The sequence below is a fragment of the Melanaphis sacchari genome, unplaced genomic scaffold (genome assembly GCF_002803265.2).
Source record: "Melanaphis sacchari strain LSU unplaced genomic scaffold, SCAv2.0 Contig37_pilon_pilon, whole genome shotgun sequence".
NCBI classification, from domain to species: domain Eukaryota; kingdom Metazoa; phylum Arthropoda; class Insecta; order Hemiptera; family Aphididae; genus Melanaphis; species Melanaphis sacchari.
In genome coordinates this window covers 1210191-1230489 of record NW_020271239.1, presented here as the reverse complement: position 1 = coordinate 1230489, position 20299 = coordinate 1210191, and the positions used below count along the sequence as shown (strand labels likewise).

Genomic DNA, 20299 nt, shown 5'->3' with positions numbered 1-20299 from the left:
AATTACCAAATAAATATTTAAAAAATGAAGAATATATCGATGTATGATTTAATACACGTTATCTGACAGTAGGAAATAAACTACTATTTAGTACATATTGGTTTTAAAGGCTTTTGAGTATTGCGCATCCAATATTATTTTTTTGTTCATTTTTTTATTATTCAAATATTCATTCGGTTATATGAACTTCCTATATATATATATAACAACTAAGTATAAGAAATGAAAAAATATTCACTGAAATTTACCATCGAGCTAGTAAAATTGAAGAAAAAGTAGGCATATTTCCGACACACCAAGAGTAGTGGGTACTTAAAGACACCGTTTAAACTATGAAATACGCAATAATGAGTGCATTTCTTATTTTAGACAATCAATTTTTTTTTCCATTTTTAGATAATATGCTGCATCATTTCATGAAAGATTTAAATACAACTCAAATATTATCATTTCATTACCTTGTGCATTGCTAAATAATATAGAAAATTCTTTATTTAATGATTTAAAGCCACCAATTAATTTTTACAAAGATTTGGAAACTCACAACACTAATGTTGATTTCTATATGGTATTACTGGAAAATTAATTTGAATTGTGGCAAAAAAAAAAAAAAAAAAAAATGGTCCAATATGGAACTAAAAATGGTTTTAAAAATCCTTTTATACGTTCTATCAAATTTCCTGGAGAATTATTTCCAAATATTCATGCTTTACTTAAAATACTAACTATTTTATCAATCTCAACAACATTAGTTTAAAGAAGTTTCTCTACTCTAAAAAAATAAATTATAACCTATTTAAAGAACTCAACAAGTGAGAAGAGGCTAAATGGTCTAGTGCTTCTAGTGCTTATGAATATTCACCGGGAAATAGTTCACCTCAAAAAAAGAAAGACGCTTAGACTTAATGTTGTAATTATATACCTAATCTATTTATTTATTTATTTTTTTTTATATATTAATTATACGATATTGATTTGATAATATGTACAATTATATAAATTATATTGTCAACAATACAGTACAAACTTAATTTGTTATCCTTATTGGCCATCAAAAATTAAGGCCCCCTCCCTCCAATAATAAATCTTGGCTACGGCACTAACTTGCTCCATCGAAACATTCCCTTTTCACTTTATAAAAATATAATCCATTCGAATTAAAATACATGTTAAGAAATTTAAACCACTCGTTTTGACCTAAGTTCAAAAATTAATAAAAGATTAACATAATACATTTTTGTATAAATTTATTCTCACTCTAATACACTTTAGTAAAGATGGAACAATAAGTATATTGATTTGTATTTAATTTATAGTTACATAAATATTATGAAATTATTTTATAGATTTTTTATTTGGATCATTGGTTTTTTTGCTTTTGGTTTTATTTTTTCTATTTTTGAACTTGAGGTTCACATAAGGCATGATAAATGTCGTTATTGTTCGCAATGCTATTCTTTCACGTATCGCATCCAGTTTGTCGTACACCTCACGTTTTAGATAAATTCGTTCGGCTTCTTCCAGTTCCGAAATATACTTTGACATTGATGAAACACTTTCCTTAAATCGTATACAATTTATTTTATTTTAATCACACCAGAACTTCAATGTTTTGATGGATAATTGTATTTTTTTTTTTTTTTTTTTATTAGAAGAAGACAATTTTAATTTATTACAATTATTATGATAAAAATATTAGATATTTATAAGTTTAAAATAAATGATATAAATAGCGTTTTGAAGAAGAAACCTGTTGGTAGCACCTCTATGTTTAATTTATTAGATCTCTACAATGTTCGAGTTTGGTTTATGAATATTATGCGTGTTTAAATTCTAATGGAGGAGTTTGTACATTATTTTAATACTTAGTTTGGTAATAATATTTAATAACTTATTGTAAATTTTACACAAAAAATTAAGTGGTCAATTTCGACTACTTATTCTGATCGAAATAAGCAGGTAAAGCAGGTATAGAAGAGCCGATAGTCCAGACGATTTCAGACCGAGTTTCGTTCGGGTTACTGAAAGTTTTTCAAGATAAATTACACAAATGAATAACATTTATTTTTTCACCACCATTAAATTTATTGGACTTTAATTTTCAAAATAATAAAATTTTAATGAATTATGAAAAAAAAAAATTTAATAATATTATTTTAGTATAGTATAATACTATAGTATAAAATAGAATAGTTTGTAATTTTTTTTTATAATGAGTACCTTAATATTAAATTTGAAATTTGAAGCCTACATTTTTTAAATAGTCCAATCTGGATATGATTTTTTCAATGTATAAGTTCCATGCTTTTATAGTGAAGTTGACTTTAGAACTGCATTTTGTAGTTTTTAGTCCACTTGATTGTATTTTTAGGTAAACTTCTACCTGGTGTTGTTTAAGCACTTTGATAAAATTATAAATAAATGGGTGTGGGTTATAAAATTAATCTTTCAAATGACGGTAATATAATTCCGGACCATTGGTAGTTCTTGGCTCGTTTGAAGGGAGCTCCGCCTAGAGGTGCGCTGAATATCTGTTGTCATTTTCAATAAAGTTTGCTAAAATATAATAAGAAAACGCTGATATCTTATGATAATAAGAAAATAGTTCAAAAACGCATCAGATATTTCAGTAGAAGGTAAAAAGCCAAACTTAAAAAATATTTAACCCAATTTTAAATTTCTGATACATTATTATCGTATTCAATTTCAATTCCTAATTTTCGAATTTGTCTTATCAATCTTGTTCTAGGTAAACCGGCAACATTTAATTTGTACATTTAGAAAAATATGCAAAACGCTATTATGAGAAGATAATTCAAAATCCATTAGTATATTTTGAGGTTTTAATCTTTATTACATAATGTTTTTATTCAATGCCACATTTTGGCATAATTATTAATTGTTTTGGATGGCAACAGACGATACACCACTTGAACGTACATTGATTTATTTAATTTCGCCTAAAATAGTATAACTATTATTGACTAAAAATTCTAAATTACTCTTGTTCGTAATAATTACAATTTTTGATTCTTCGTCTACATGGAAAAATGTTTCATTACGATGTATAGTTAAACTATTGATTTTTAACTGCTGGATGAGTTTGTTTATTGAAATAGGTGCTGCAGGAATTATTTTCCGACGTTCTCTATACATAGATTTTCTTATATTAGATATTTTTTAAATGTTTTATTCAATCTGTTACAAAAATATGAACAATAAGAACAATTGAGAAAAAAATAGCAAATAGATAAAGTTGACAGATTAAACAGATTGTAGAAGTCTCCCTTCGGAGGTACTACGATAAGAAATAAAACATGAGTATTAAAATTGAATTAGTCTGTCAATAAGTTTCTACGTCATACGGTGCTTGAGCCATTTGGGAGGATTTCCAGGGATAGCCAAGGAAGAGATATCGTGTATGAGTGGGTTTCTGTGGTTTAAAAGGCGTTTATGGAATCTTTTGTAGTATGTCTTAGTTACGTTTGTAAGGGTATGGAGAGGTCGTGATGGAGTGTGTAATTGGAAACGTAAGATGGTACTTTAGTTATTTGTGTAAAAGTTTTAAGACAAAAGTTTTTTAGAATTTTAGATTGATAAGTTTGTATTCTATTGATGTTAGTAGGTTTTGCTGATCCCTAAAACTGTATACCATAAACTCATATTAGTTTAAGTAGCATTTTGTATATAAGGAGCTTGTTGTTCAGATGAATATGTTTAGAGATCAGTAGGTGTCGCAGCTAACGGCTACGATCATTGAGAGTTAAACGTTTGGAGCATATATGAGGAGTCCATGTGAGCCAGCGGTCTATGGTTAGTCCAAGATATTTGACGTTTTGAGAGTAAGGTAGAGGTTGATTATTGAGGAATAGTTGTGGATAGTTTCTGGGGCGTAGTGTGAAGGTAGAGTAGAGCGATTTCGTTTGGTTTAATTTCAGGCCCCATTCTGTGTACCATGGTATGCAAGTAGAGCTTTGTCCTCCACAGAGTCGGCTAATATTGTGTTTTGAGTAATGAGTTGGTCCGCAGTGATATGTTAAAAAGGAGTAGTACAACAACTGTACCTTGTGGGACACCGGCTTCTATTTTAGAAATATTTGCGTAAATTATTCCTGAGTGCATAAAGAAATGGCAATCACTAAGATATGATTTAATAAGTTGGTACAAGTATAGGGAGAAAATTGCTTTAATTTTATAGAGGAGCCCTTGGTGCCAAACTCGATCAAATGCTTATTCAACGTCTAAGAACACTTCTGTGCACATGAGTTTTTCTTCGAGAGAAAAAGGTGATTTTATCTACTAGATCTGGTGTATCGTGAAATGATTGTGCTTAAATCCGAATCGAATATTGAGAAGGTTTTTTCTATGATTGGTAAAAGACTTTTAAGAATCAGTTTTTTGAAAATTTTCGAGAAATAGGGTAAGAGGCTGATTGGTTTAAACGATTGAAGCGTTTTTGTGGGTTAGCTTGGCTTATGGATCATTATTATTATTGAACATTTCCAGAGTAAAGTAAAGTAGGTGAGCCTTATCATAGAATTGTATATAAAAATGAGAAACAGTAAAGCTTTTTTTGGGAGATTAAATCGTAGCTGGGAGATTTGTGTTTCTGTGATTTATTAATTAGGTATGCAACTTCATGAAGAGATATATGTTTGGGTTGCATTGTCATAGGCAAAAGAAAGTCAAGAAAAGTATTTATTTCTTCAACTTTAGCGGGGCTGAACAATAAGTAATGTGGTTTAAAAATCGATGAGAGATGTTTGCGGAAAATTTCTGTCTTTTCTTCATTGCTTGTCCAGGTACAGTCTGGATTTTAAAGAACGTATGTTTGTGGTGGTGTTAGTAATATATTTTTCATAGCTTCTCATATCGAGTTGTCTTTTGTAAAGAGTGAGGGTGATGTTTATTAAAACTCTCTATTCGAATTTCGGAGTGGGTACGTTTTAGTTTTTGTATTAGATTATTATAGTGGCGTTTGTCAGATACTGAATTCTTTTCCAGATAGCTCTGACTCGAAGTTTGCTAGTAACTAGAAGTCTAACGTAGATAGGGAGGTTTTGATTTGTGGATTTTGATGGTATTGGAATAGACGAAGACCAGGCAGCTGTTTGATATAAGATATATCATCGTGTAATAGTTCTGTATTTTCAACTGCCATCAGTTCACGATGAATAATTTTCACTCAGAAATACATTCAGTTGCCTTCCGTTTACAATTATTACGAACTATTTATCGCTGAATATCCTATTTTCTATAATATTGTGTTCATAAAAAATAAATTAAAATATAATATAATTTATTGGTAAGCAACAAAATACTTGTTTTACACATTTATACAAAGTACACAATATAGATATTGTCCATTTCATGAAGCCTATATAGGTAATGTATTCTCATTAAAATGAATGATCTGGACGAATTTCACTAACTGGATATTCATTTTTTGAAATGAGTCGTTTCACTATGTGGACTTATACATATTATAATGTTACTTAGGTATCTAACTTAATCGCCGGAAGGTTTATTATTGTTGGATAAAATAGGATAATTTTAATCTATTAATGAGTAATTTATAGCAATATTATCTACTAAAAGACAGTTTGTTATTACTGTGGGTCTATGGTATATAAAACATTTTACACGGTAAAAATTATTTTCAAGACCTACGAATTCTTCTTTTTTCAATTTTTTTCCGTGATTGTTTTTATCAATAAACAGCTATTTTTTTCTTAAGTCTAACCAAATGAGTGTTTCTTCTATAATTGGGAACACGAAACTGGCGTGTAAACTTCGTGTTCGTTAAACACCGACCATCACCCTGTCAGCAGACAATGGTTTTTGATTTGCGGCGTCTTTTGCACGCGTAGTATGTGTAATGTGTATTATTAAATTGAGAGCTAATTGATTTTGGATGTTCGAGAACATATTTGACGATTTCACCGCTAGGATCGCGACAGTCACACACCACTTTTCGTGTGCCCGACAGGCAACAATAGTGTCACAGACGTAGGTATCAAAGTTATCTATGATAATGGTAGGTATGCCCTTCATTCAAATAATTTTTACACAAATAAATTACTATTATTTCACTTAGCACTTATCCGGATTTGGTTTGTTTTCCTTCGTATATAATAGTTTTATTCGTGTAACTATCACATTTAACTACTACATACTTTGAAAAATTTTACTAGTAGTCAGAAAAATGTTTACAGGTCATAGTATTTATATTAAAAGGGCTAACTCCATATACTCTTAGTCCATAAGTATTATAAATATATATTTAATTTAAATATACCTTTAATTGATCGACCATATTTCTTTTTTCTTTTATCGAATGTTCAAGACTTTTTTTTCTTTTTGTACCGCATTAACATATCTTTACCAAAACGATTACTAAACATCTTCAAAAATTCTTCTTTTCTAAATCTAAAAAATACAATTAATTGTTACATGGTGGTAACACGAAGTTTAGATAATATAAAAAATAATTCTATTGTGATTTTTGCTCCACCCAAAAATGTCAATAATTCTTGACTATAGGTACTTCTATAAACTTTTTTCTATGGACATAGAAAACAGTAAAGGTTTTTTCATTTTTAACATTAATTGTTATTATTTAATATTTAAAAAATATATAATGTAGTATCATTTCATAATACACAATATAATATATAAATGTATAACAATAATGATAAAGAAATACAGATATTAAATATAAATTAAAATAAATGTGTATAGAGTTGTCTTGTTTATACAAAAATATAAAACTATGAGATCAATATTAAGAATATTCTATAATAATATTTTACTAATAAAATATTAATTTAACTTATTAATTAGCAACACTTTTCTTGATTTTTTCGAGCAAAATTTTTTCTGTAAAAATTGTTACTTTAATTTTTTAATTTTATATTTATAAAATCAATAATGAAGTTAACTACTCAAACACGAAATAAATGGGCTAATATGATTTAATAAATTATAGTTTGAGGGAACCACGTTCGCCAGTTTAAGGTGCTTGTAAATTTTGAAATCTAATAATGGTACATATAATTATATTATCTTACAGTTCTTTTTTCATCTGCTCCGTTTCTAGAATATTGGTTTCTTTTGAAGCAATAAACTTTCTTTTGTTTTCTTTATTTATTTTTTCAAGTTCATCCAATTCTTTCTCGCATTCCATCAAATTTATTAACATTTTATTTCTATTATTTCTCCTGTGAATGTAAATAATTTATTAGAGTAATTACCGATAATTTTATTATTACCAAAGATAATCTTTATTTAATTTTTTTTTTTATTTTCAGTTAATCGTTAAAATTTCTTTTTTTAAATTTATAAACAATTTTCTAACATCACAGTATTTCTTATCATATTAATTGTACACCTTTTTTTTTTTTTTTTTAATGGAAAAACATTTTTAATTTTATATTTAAAAGTTAAATTAAAATTTATAAGTATGATTGTATATGCATAATAAAATATAAGCAAAATAATTTAAAAATTATTCACCCCTTCTAAAGTCCTAAATATCATTAAAAACTTAAAAAATAATAAATCCCCAGGCCACGACCTGATAACCAATACTATTGCTAAATACCTGCCTAAGAAAGCAATCTTACTTCTCACTTATATTTACAATAGCATTCTTCGTCTATCCTATATCCCTCTCACCTGGAAACATTCAGTTATCATCCTAATCTACAAGCCAGGAAAACCTCTTGACCAACCCTCTTCATATAGGCCTATTTGCTTACTTCCTACCTTCTCAAAAATTTTAGAAAAAATCATATTAAAAAGGATTTATCCGATACTTAACGAGAAACAAAGTATTCCAAACGCTCAATTCGGCTTTAGGAGTAAGCACTCCTCTCTCCACCAACTACACAGACTAGTCGATACTATTGCCTCATATCTTGAACAAAAAAAATTTTGTTCTGGGGTTTTTCTTGATGTTGCTCAGGCGTTTGATCGGGTCTGGCATGAAGGACTACTGTTCAAATTATTATTTTTACTCACTCCGTTATTCCTCTTACTCAAATCCTTCCTATCAAACCGTACTTTTTCAGTGAGATGTGAAGACGAAACTTCTGACCCACATCCTATTAAAGCAGGTGTCCCTCAAGGCAGTATTCTTTCCCTGACTCTCTATAATATATATACAGCAGATCTACCACAATCTATCAACACTACTCTAGCTACCTTCGCCGATAACACAGCCATAATATCAACCAACTCCGAAATAGCCATCACTACAAACAACCTCCAAGACCACCTAATCCAACTACAAGATTGGTTCAGCTTATGGAAAATTAAAGTTAATGAAAATAAATCAACTCACATCACTTTTACCCTCAGGCCTACAACAATTCCTCCAGTTTACATAAATAACCAAACAATTCCCATTGTTGATTCCGTTAAGTACCTAGGAGTCCTCCTTGACAAAAGACTAACTTGGGCTAATCACATCAAAGCTAAAAGAACTTTCCTTAACCTCAGGCTTCACAAATTAAGACAACTTCTTCGATCCAAAATCTCTTTAAATAACAAAACACTAATATATAAACAAATATTACGTCCAGCAATGACTTACGGAATTGAACAGTGGGGTACCACTAAAAATTCAAACCTAATCAAATTCCAAGCGTTCCAATCAATATCTCTGCGTGTCCTCTCTAATGCTCCTTGGTACGTCAGCAACCGCACCCTACATCATGATCTTAACATACCATCAATATCCATTCTTGTCTCTTATCATTATAACAAATTTCATAAAAATACCTTTAACCATCCAAACCCACTCATATCTAAACTTTCTTCTTGCACAATACCTGATAACTCCTCTCGTCGCCTCAAACGCAAATGGCCGCGTGATTTATTAAATAATGCCTAGTGCCATTATTATAAAGTTACCTCCCCAATAAGTTTAAATTAGAAGTAGTGTCACTGGATACTCTCTTCCCTCAAGATTTTCATGTCCTGTAATATTCATCTCATCATAATATTTACTTATTATATAAATTGTATATAGATTGTAAATTTTCTTAAATAAAAAAAAAAAAGAAAAAAAAAGAATTATTCACCTGAATTTATATAAAACTTAAATGCTTATGAATCCAAGTTTCTATATTGGCTCTGTAGATATTTAACATTTTTCATTATTATAATATACTGCGTTTTTGAATAAAGTAAAAATCGATAAGACGCTCTTCAATGGATCAGCTCTCTAGTGTTTTATGTAGAAATTGAAAAAGATATGGGTGATTGAAATTTCGAATTTATTATTATTGAATATTTATAAAATATTATTAAGACAGAAATAGATTTATATATATTTTAGTTACTATCAATAAATTTATCTATATTTGTTTGCTTGAATTCTAAGAATGCGTTACGTCATCAAAATTTTGTTTTTTATTAACATAACCCAAGATTTTTTTAGTATTTTATTCAGAGAAAAATACTTATTGTATTTTTGATAAATCTTGAACACTAGCCAAAATTATAAAAATCGATACTGAATCGAATTTTTACTCTTTTTTCTCGATTTTTACTAAATTCTTGTCAGAGATCATTTCATCTAAAGTTTGAATGTTAATGATTAGGATTTTGACGTCTACTGCTGAAAAATCAGAAAATTTTCTAGTAGCTGAAAATTCTTTTCTTCTAAAGGTGAGTTTTCAGCTTATTCAAAACTGTTCCACCTATTAAAAATATCTTTCCAAAAACAGTTTAAAATAACTTTTGGTTAAAATTCGTTCCAAACTGTACTGGTGTAATGAATATAGTCCAAAATATTAACTTTGGTTTCATTTTGGATGGTATTCTTAATGTTTTTCGATTATTGTTGATTTTTTTCGGTATTTTTGTTGTATAACTTAAATAATACCATTGTGTAAGAGTTGAAACTTAGATGTAGTATTTGATGGCAAAAAAGTTTTATATTGAAATTTGAAACCACTTTTAAAATGAAATAATTGTTTTCACTTATCTATCGAAAACTATACCTAGCTGTTGAATCCAATTCGTGATGAGTGTTCTAAAATGAAGCAGGTACTTCAATTCTTTAGCGATATTCTTTTGTTTTTTTTACACGTTTATGAGCAGTCGGAAATAATATTTTGTTCTACAGGCATGCTTAAAGTGTCACTTTTTTATTACTACTATACCTTCAATGTGGCTTAGTAAAAGAAAGACCATATCTCATTTTGTCAAAATTGAGAAAATCGGACCAATTTTAATAATTGTATTTATTTTTTAATTTTGATAAAACGGCCAATATAGTCAAAGTAGTGAAACTAACTTAAAGTAAAAATTGGCGACTTAAAGTTTTGCATTGAATATGGATAAATAACAATACAACGATAAATTGAAAAAATGGTAAATTTGTAGTTAAATCTCATAGTATTTGGTATAAACTGACATTGGTTTTTTTACACTCTGATTACAAGTGATATGATTATATTGATAATAAACTAAATTTTTCATTCTTATGTAATAACTAATACTTTTAAAGTTAAAATTTAACAGTAAAATAAGTTCGTTAAAACGATATTTTTTAATTTTAAACTAAATAATTATTCTAATTACAAATATATAAGAATTTAAAAACAAAACGTTTAATGCATATTATTTGTCAAACAAGTAAGTGTATTCTATAAAAATTAATTAGTAAAAGTTAAAAATTAATTAAATACTTTTTTTATATTAATTCAACTTTAAATCCAATACATTCTACTTTATCTCAATTTTTAGAACATTTAAGTACAAACAGATAAGTATGTTCTTGTTTTTAATTCGGATTCGATCACTTACATCAATGATTTATCAGAAAAGTATGTACTATTTATAAAAAGCATTAATAATTATTCTCCAAACTCGAAGCCTGACAGCTAAATTTCTATTGAAAACAACATTGATGATAATGACTGATGACTGTACTACTATACTACCTCTTTTCGAGAAGTTCTTGCAACTTAAGCTGTATGGACTAATGTGTGATGCTTGCGTAAGTAGTGAAAACACACCGTTGATGTTTTACACTAAGAGCTCCAACTAAAACTTTCTTCTATGCATCGAAACCATAATTTGTGGTCTAGGACCCATTTTGAATGAACGTCGTTGGATCAATTTTTAAATCTATCACATAACGATAACGTATATTTGCCATCATTGCAACACATAAATTGGAGCTTTAATGACGGCGGTGCCGCGTTTATAAACGATGATTGTGGTGATTTTCTTGATTTAGGTGACCTTTTTTGTTGTAGTGAAGTTGTACTGAAGATCGCAACAGTTGCACCAGCTTGGAAACATGAAGATCTTAGACTCGTTCAAGAATAAACAGTAAACACACGTGACTTAACAAAGACAGAAAGTTCGTGAACCATGGGGTAATCAGCCGTAACCTGTGTCTCGAAAAATGTCCTGCTCGAAGTAGGTAAGCCACGTGATGCAAGCGAGAATAAAATAAAATCACCGATATTCAGCATAACTAGTGATTCGAGCACAGAGACGCTTTCACTAAAAGCAACCATAAACCGATTGAGTTACGCCAGTGATTCGGTTGTAGATGATGGCGTGCTCAATAACAACTCCACCATAGATTTGACAACCAAACGAGGTTTATCGAAATAAGATTCCAAAGTCGACCAAATTAATTTATACGTTTGACCACATATGGTGGTATACTACAAATCGTATCCGCCACACTACCCTTTAAGCAACCCAACAGATAATGCAATCTGTTGATATTATAGGGCGTAGGGTGTTGTTCATCCATAACCGAAAACTTGTCGCGGAATGAAGGACATTGAAAAAAATCACCGTCAAAACTTGGTAATGGAATTTCAGATCAACGGGTGAGCGAGACCTGACTTGAACTGACTGTAGGTAATGTCCGGAACAGTTGTGTATTGTACAACTGGTGCAGCTGGGATCGTAGTACCCTCATTTGAATTCATAGATACATGAGAACCACTACGTACAGATATATTGCTAGAAGATTGCTCAGACTCGCAAAATCACCTAGCGATAGACTGAAAAAATGTAACTTATTCACATATTTCCGCACTTAAATTAGCCGAGTACTCAAATGAGCGATTGAGGGCTAAAAGATGATATAAAACCGGTTCGTCTTCCGCTTCAAAATTTGATCATAAGCTGTTGAGGTCTTGAATTGTTTCTAATAAATGCGATGACTCTTCTGGATCCTTCATACTTCGTTGTGCGAGACTCATAACTAAACGCAATTGATTGACTGCAACATCGCGCTTAATAATAGATCGCTCTATCATACGGATTACAGAAAGCTAAAATATGGTGGTGATAATCACGTAATGCTACATTACTACTCCTTGATGAAAATTTAACAACCACATATTGTTTTCAATCGGAATTACGCTCGTAGAAATGCTGGCTTGAGTCGGTCGATGGGAATTCAGGTCGTTGAATGATCGCGATGTACCTTGGACGTTTTTTCGTGGTGTCTCAGCACTGTGTAAGGTCCCTCGTGGCACAGTTGAAGTGCCGGTTTGATTGTGTCGATCCTGGTGGAAACGTGGCGACTGGTTCGGTTGAGATCGGTGGGTACGAACGAGGAGCGTTAAGTGTTATGGTATGTCCAAGGTGTACAGCGTAGCTGGCTCCTCATTTGACGCAGGGGGGCCCTGGCTCGGGCGATTGTGGTTCGGATTGTGTCTGGTGGAAAAACTCGCCTAGGATTCAGAGCGTCGTGCTGTAGATTGGCTCGGCTGGCGTGTGTTTGAGACGGCCCTTTTTGATTGTGTTGCTGAGCGTGGAAAGCACGATGGGTAGCTTCGTGGACCAGTTCACCGATTCATGCGTGGTGAGTGCAGATTTGAACATTCAGTAAAGAAGTTCAACCTCAAAGTTAAGACTGTGAGTGGTAGATGGTTTTGTGTGTTGAACGTTGAATGTAGTCAAGTACGACTGGAAATATAAGGAATCCAATACTTCTATGTGGTGAATTTTGAAGTCCTTACATTTCAAATATAAGAAATGTAACGATGGTAGAAAATTCCTTATGGAGGGGAATAATATAGCAGCAATGTGCGTTAATTTCTTAAGAATTATATGTAACGATAAAAAGAAAAAAAGAAAAAGAGAACACTCTGGGTTTTAAAAGTTTGAATATATTATAACAGAAACACATGTGCATAAGGCGCTAACACGATGCCACGACACGACGGAGCACGACAGGGGAGGGGGCTTATCGGACCGTGTGTCGACCGATGCAATGCCGGAATTACTCTGACTAATGCACCACAGGGTAGGTGACTGATCGATGCAATGCCAGAATAACTCCAACTATTGCACCATTGACCGAGTCACAAACCGTTCGATAAGTATGATTTGGGAGGCCGACTTTCCTACTTTGCGCAAGTCTGCCCGGGTGGGTCTTACTCCAAAGTCGGAAAGACGGAGAATGGTATTGATGGTCGTGTCGTGGGGCCTTTTATAGCCAGTCTATCGGCAATTACACCGGGTCGGTCCCGTGTTCTGTGACAGAAACACGAGAAGATACCCGGTGAATCAGTGATTACACCAAGTCGGTGTAACCCAATCTTTAACTGCCGATAGACATACAATTTTCGGAATAAGTGCAAATTTCCATAACCCTCCACGCATATTATCCAAATTATAATTCAGATAACATGCATGGAAAACACAAACACCTGCACTTATCGCGCACAGCGCAGACAATAATGAGATAACACATTTTCCATGCAGCGAAAACAATAATATAAAAGAATATAAGATAAAAATAATAAAATAATAAGAGTATGCGTAAACAGTAACTTATGTCAAAATAAGGACAATCGCCCTGTAGTTTAGTTGGATGAGACCTGGATAAATCAAAATCACACTTGTGGGTACATACAGTAGAACGAAGCCAATTCTGAAGGGTTGAAGGTACCTACTGGATAAGTGAGCTTATTGATTATCTGCTATGCCGAATCGGGTTCATTTGGGTTTGCAGTGATTTTAAAATTAGTGTTCCGTTGTCAATTTGGCACAAATGTATACTATCATACCCAAATGAATTCAACTATATTTAAAGAACGGTTCATTCAAATGATGAAAAATTTGGAAGAACCATTCATTATCGTTATGGATAACACGTCATTCTACTCTACTTCAGAAAATTACCCAAAGTCAAACACGAAAAAAGCTAATGTCCAACAATGGCTAACCAATGGAGGAATTGATTTTTTGCCATTTGAAACTTTGTGTAAGTTACGTGAACAAGTGAAAGACTTAACACCTAGGGAAAAAAATTAAGAGCCGACGAGATTGCCTTACAAATGGGACATTCAGTTATACGATTGCCACAATATCACTGTAATCCTATTGAGCTTATAAATTAATATAAAATAGCGGAATTCAGCATAACTTTAAAAATCTTTTAAAATGGTGGATATCGAAAAACTTTTAAATGAAGTCATAGACTCAGTGATAACTGAACATTGAAAGCGTTGCGTCGAGCACTGCGAAAAGTGCATTTTTCTTCTTTACGACTCTTTATGACTTCATTAAGGAAGGTTTATAAGGCGAGATTTTAGAATCTATAATCGTAACTATAAATCTCGAAGAAAGTAGCAATGACAGTGAAGATGATGACCAAGGCTTCTATTTTTTTTTTTTTTTTTTGTCATTATTAAAACATGAAAAAAAATAAAATAAATTTGTGTTTAAATAATATATTCCTTTATTTTTTTTTTTTGGTAAATATCTAAACATTTAACATTAAAAAGGGTAAATTAAATTTCAAATCAACCGCTCTTTTGCAATGTGTAAACGACGAACGACACTAAAATCATAATTTTTGGCCACCGGTCGTGCTACAATTGAGTCTCTAATTTCGTCAAATCCTTTAAGTGTTTCTTTCTTTTGAAACTTGAAAGTCATTATTCCAGATCACATTCAGAAAAAAATATCAGATTATTATTTTGATTTTTTTTTTTTTTTTCTTTTTTAAAACCCTCGGCAGCAAGGCCATTGGGATATAATATATTATAATAATGTTGTTACATGTTATATGTTAGAGAACAAAACAAAAAAAAAAAAAAAAGACAAAGAATAAAAATAATTATTTAGTGTATAGGTATGGTTATTAGATGAGTTTGAGCAAACCAGACTGTTGAAGGAAGGCTATTATATTGGAGACTGGTAGGTTAGGTCCGAGGCTTTCAAATATGTCTTCCGGAAGATGGTTGAGTTCCCTTGCATCGCGGTAGATATTGCACTCGGTCATGATGTGTTTAATCGATAAATTTACACCACAGGATGGGCATATAGGGGGTTCCTCACGAGATATTAGGTACCCGTGGGTGAGTTTGGTGTGACCTATTCGAAGTCTGTTAATACTGGTTTCTATTTTGCGATTTGAGTGATTGTTTGGCCAATGTAGGGTTGATTGCTTTATTTCATTGAGTTTCGTTCTTTGTGTGGACCAGAGGTTTTGCCAGGATTTTGCTGATATGAGTTTTATTGTGCGTATAGCATCGTGGGCAGAAATGTTTGCGATAATGCTGTTGGGGGTATTTACTGTTGTTTTTTTCGCGAGCGTGTCAGCTTTTTCGTTTCCTTCTATTGATGAGTGTCCTGGAATCCACATTATTTTTACTACATTTCCTTTGGCATGGTGGGCAGATATAGCGAGCTGAATCTTCTTTGATATGTCATTAGGTTTGAGAGTGTTGGCAATACTTATTATAGAGCTTAGGGAGTCGCTTAGGATGACAAAGTTATTGTTTTGTTTATCAAGTGAATATTCGAGGGCTTTAAGAATAGCAATTGCTTCAGCGGTGTATATGGAGCATTCTACTGAAAGTTTATATGTTATTTCTTCTACGTCATTATATATGATAGCGATTCCCACGTTGCTTTCGGTTTTGGATGCGTCAGTGTAGATTTTTATAAAATTGGAATACTGATCTAAAATGTTTTTGAATTCTTGAATGTAAATGTGTGAACTGGTTGTGTTTTTAGGCAGACTGGTAATACTTGTGTCTATCATATTAGAGATCGAGGTCCATGGAGGAAAGAAGGGCGTTTGGGAGATAATAATGTTTTCGAGGTTCAGATTATTTTCGTTAACAATTGCTTGTATGGAAGGGCATGAATGTACAGTTGATACCATATTGTTTTTAGCAAGTTTTATGGCAAGCATCATGACGTGATTTTGATTTATAATACTCTTCAAATTATTTTCCTACACATAATAGGACAACACATGTTTTACATTTAGATATGTTTGTCTTCTGTGTTGAATGTTCAGATTATTACAATATGAACAACTTTTATAATTTTTTTTTGATGTAACCCTTTGGGATCGGTGTATATTCTTGAAAATGAGAACTTTAGGGAGATGTTAAGATTTTTTTCATCTTTTTTTATTTTATTCGCTACAGAAATTTCGTAATTTGTAATATTTGAAGACAGAGAAGTTAAATCTTTGATGAGATGTCCTTGAAATCCTTGAATTTAATATTTTCAGCATTATATTTTATATATATTTATACATATGTCATAAATAAAAAGTATTTTATTCAGCAATGTCTAAAAATTGAAGAATAATTTTTTATACTATTTACTTGTTTTTCTGGGTTCACTGTAATAGCTAACCATTTGGTTACATCTAGAGTAAGGACTTTTATGCATTTACATATTTTTTCTAGTTTACTTTTTTGTATGCAGAGTAAGTACACAATACATTTTACAACGTTTATGTCCAAAATCTTAAAGTTTTTAGTGCATATTTTTGTTTAATTTGACATTTTTTGGATTTAATGGACATATTTTTTGATTATAAGAGCAAATTTTTAGTTTGTAGTGTATATTTTGAAGGTTTTTCGAAAATCATGTTTTTCAGTGAATATTTTTCATGATTAAGGACACAAATTATATATTTAACTGTTTCTATATTTTCATAAAGACGAAAGAGAGTCATTTTATCATAGTTGCGAATCTGTAGATTAAATTACAATAAAGTGATGTCAGATTCAGTTAAAACTTATAGAGAAATAATATAAAATTATTAAAATTAAATATTTAAAGAAAAAATATAATTTTTAGAACTATAAATTTTAGTGTACTAATTTTTTTAAGGGCATATTTAACTGCATAGTTTAAATTTTTGATGCATAAGAGCATTTTTTAAAATGCATGTTTGATGATTTTTTAGTGCATGAAAGTCCTTGCTTTAGTTACATCTATCAATTCCACTGTATTTTCATTATATTTTAAGAGGTTAGGTTTTAACTTTTGTTAGCCACATGACAGATACATATAATAATTAATGTCATAATTTGTGGATATTAATTGGTAGTGATAGTTGTGATGTCACGTTTATCTTTCTATAATGAAATGTAAATTTAATTTTTTTTCTCCTCCATACGTGATTACCAATTTTCAATTTCTTTTTAATTACCTTTTCAGAATTTTCTTTTGTTTTTCAGTGTTTCCATAGAATGTGTGTTTTTCTTTTTAATAATAATTTAGAAAATATAATAGTGTATTAGTTATTAACAATGAATAAACGCTGGCCTTTGCATAAATATGAATATAAGAGTCTAAGGACTAGGCTATCTGTTAAATCATTTGTTGATGGCAATAAATAATTATTTGTACCCATATAAATTTCGATGCTTAAAACGTATCCATTAGGAATGCATAGCTCAAAAGTGCATTCTATATTTTTTCTTCTTGCTCTTTATATATATTTAAAGCTTAATCTTCCACGGTTTAACAGTAGTGACTTGTTTGAAGATAAATCTTCTTCCAGGTAAAATGCATTTAAAAAATTTACATTTAGTATTTTAAACCGTGGTTTTAATTTGCTAATTGGGCCAATATCTATGGATAGCCTACATGAATATTTAGTACTAAATACAAGAAAAGGTGTTCAAAACGTCGCTCTAACATGTCATATTTTATTACAGAGTGATAGCATATTGGATAATTAAATAAAATATCATACAATGACGGAAGTTCTAAAGAGCCCATGAGTATTACACATTGTACATAATTTTTTTTATTTCTTTGTGGTCAGTTTATGTAGATTTACGAGAATAATTACAATGGTTTCGGTTTAATCCGTAAGTAATTATAAATTTCACTATAGTGTTTAATATTAATATAAAAAAATATTAAAACTACTAATTTGACTAACGCCCTTGTTTAAATTTAAATTGTAATGATACACCTGATGCAATTTTGAACTGAAAACCTTTAAAGGCAGTAAACGAATAAATTTACTCCGTAAATTTTTGGTGCTAACCAATTTTAGAATGTCTAAAACTGACAGAGCTCATAGACATAAATAGATGTAGAAAAAATTCAAGCCATTTATTTTATGTTAATTTATGTTTTTTACAATCTCGATTCACGTAGGTATCATTTGCTTATTTTTAAGAGCATAAAAAATATAACAATTTAAAAACGCTTAAAAAAAAAAATGATGTGTTCGCAAAGATAATATTATCTTAACTTTATAAATTTGTTTATATGTCATTAAAATTTAATATTAATACTAACAATACAAAATTGGTGTTGCCGAACAAAAATTTTCTACGGAGTATATATGTCAAAGAAAAAAAAATGCTAAGTTCTAACAATCTATCAAACTAAAATAAAAAAAAAAAAATTAATAATAATTGTAACAATAATAATAGCTTTGCAATAACTACAAATAATTTGATGACTGATAAACTAGGGAGGAAATTACAATATTTAAATTCATATGTCAACAATTAAAAACGTGGGTTTCAGAATTGTTTTAAAAATAATTACTTGTATAACTTTTTAAATAAATATTTTAATCCCATTTTAATTTACGCGTATGAATAAGGAACTTATAATTGTATATCTTACTCAATCCGAACTTTCTCCAGCCGGGCTTCTCGATATAATTTTACCATTTCTTCGTCAAATTGAATTTTTTTTATTTGGTGTTCTTGAATCTTATCTTTATGATCGATCACCATTTTAGCAATTTCGTCGCTCAGTGATTGAATCTCTGTTAAACATGATTCGTTTTCCTCGGACATACGTTTCATACGAACCATACGCATTTCATCTTCATCGAAATTCCAGTATATCTGATATATTTTGTCACTAATAAGTCGGAAAAGTGTATCTATCTCATAATTCAAATCATTACCACCTTTTGATATCTATTTAAAAAAATCGTTTTGTTAATTACAGAGTTATAATAGTATTTAATATTTTTACGGGTAAAAACAGTTTGGTAATAATTTGCAGTCTTGAATACCAGCAAAGAGATATATAATAAACCATATATATATATATATATGTGTGTATGGTTTATTCAATACATTCTGAAACTACTAAATTAATTGTGGATAAGCAGTGATGTAGTCGTAATTTTTTTAGTGAGTATAATGAGCAGGGCTAGGATTTGTATGCAATAAAAAATTGTAAAATATGCATTTTATTTACCAAAATATGCAAAAATATGCATTTTAATTTTTATAAGATTAACACAAAAATATAGTTACAAAAAAAAAGATTTATTTATTGAAATACAGGTTGGCTGTTTGTCTTAAAAATAAAATAAAATAATTTAAAATTAATAAAATTTATAATTCGCATTGACTACGTGTGTTACATGCTACAACCACATATTTTTTCAAATTTTCGAAAATGAATGCTCGGCGATTAGATCGTAGTATGGCTTTGTATTGACTGAAGCTGAATGAGTATACGCTTAAATGTGATCGAAATATAAACGTGGTGGCTTTGCCTCCTCCCCCCCCACAAAGATCCTTTATGCTACATTAATATTGTTTTATATTTATCATAATTACATACACTATATTATTTCTCTGCCGCAATTGAGTCTTTACAGTCTACAAATCATACTTCTTGAATATATATTACTATATATTTTATTTATTTTTTTATTTTTGTGATTTCCTACATTGACTATATTGGGTTAATAACATACAGATAGAATAAGTATTCAAGTAATATTAAGTTTTAATCAAATAATCAAATACAAAATAAAATATATAAATAATTCTATGTATAAATACAATATAAATTATAATATTTATATTTTTTATATAATTATAAACAAATAAACAAATTATAAAATTTTCCATAGACTAGCCTTTTCTTCACTTCATTTTATCTCTGCAACTTTTCGAGATCTGTTATCATTTGTAGATCTATGTTTGATCATTTAACTTTTTACATAATTTGTTGGATTCCATACTGCAACTGGTGGTCCATTAATATTTATAAACAT

General features: G+C 30.2%; 1 pseudogene; it reads right to left on the bottom strand.

Moving 5' to 3' along the window:
• Window positions 1–1335: 1335 nt before the first annotated feature.
• On the bottom strand, window positions 1336–20299 carry LOC112597143 (annotated as a pseudogene).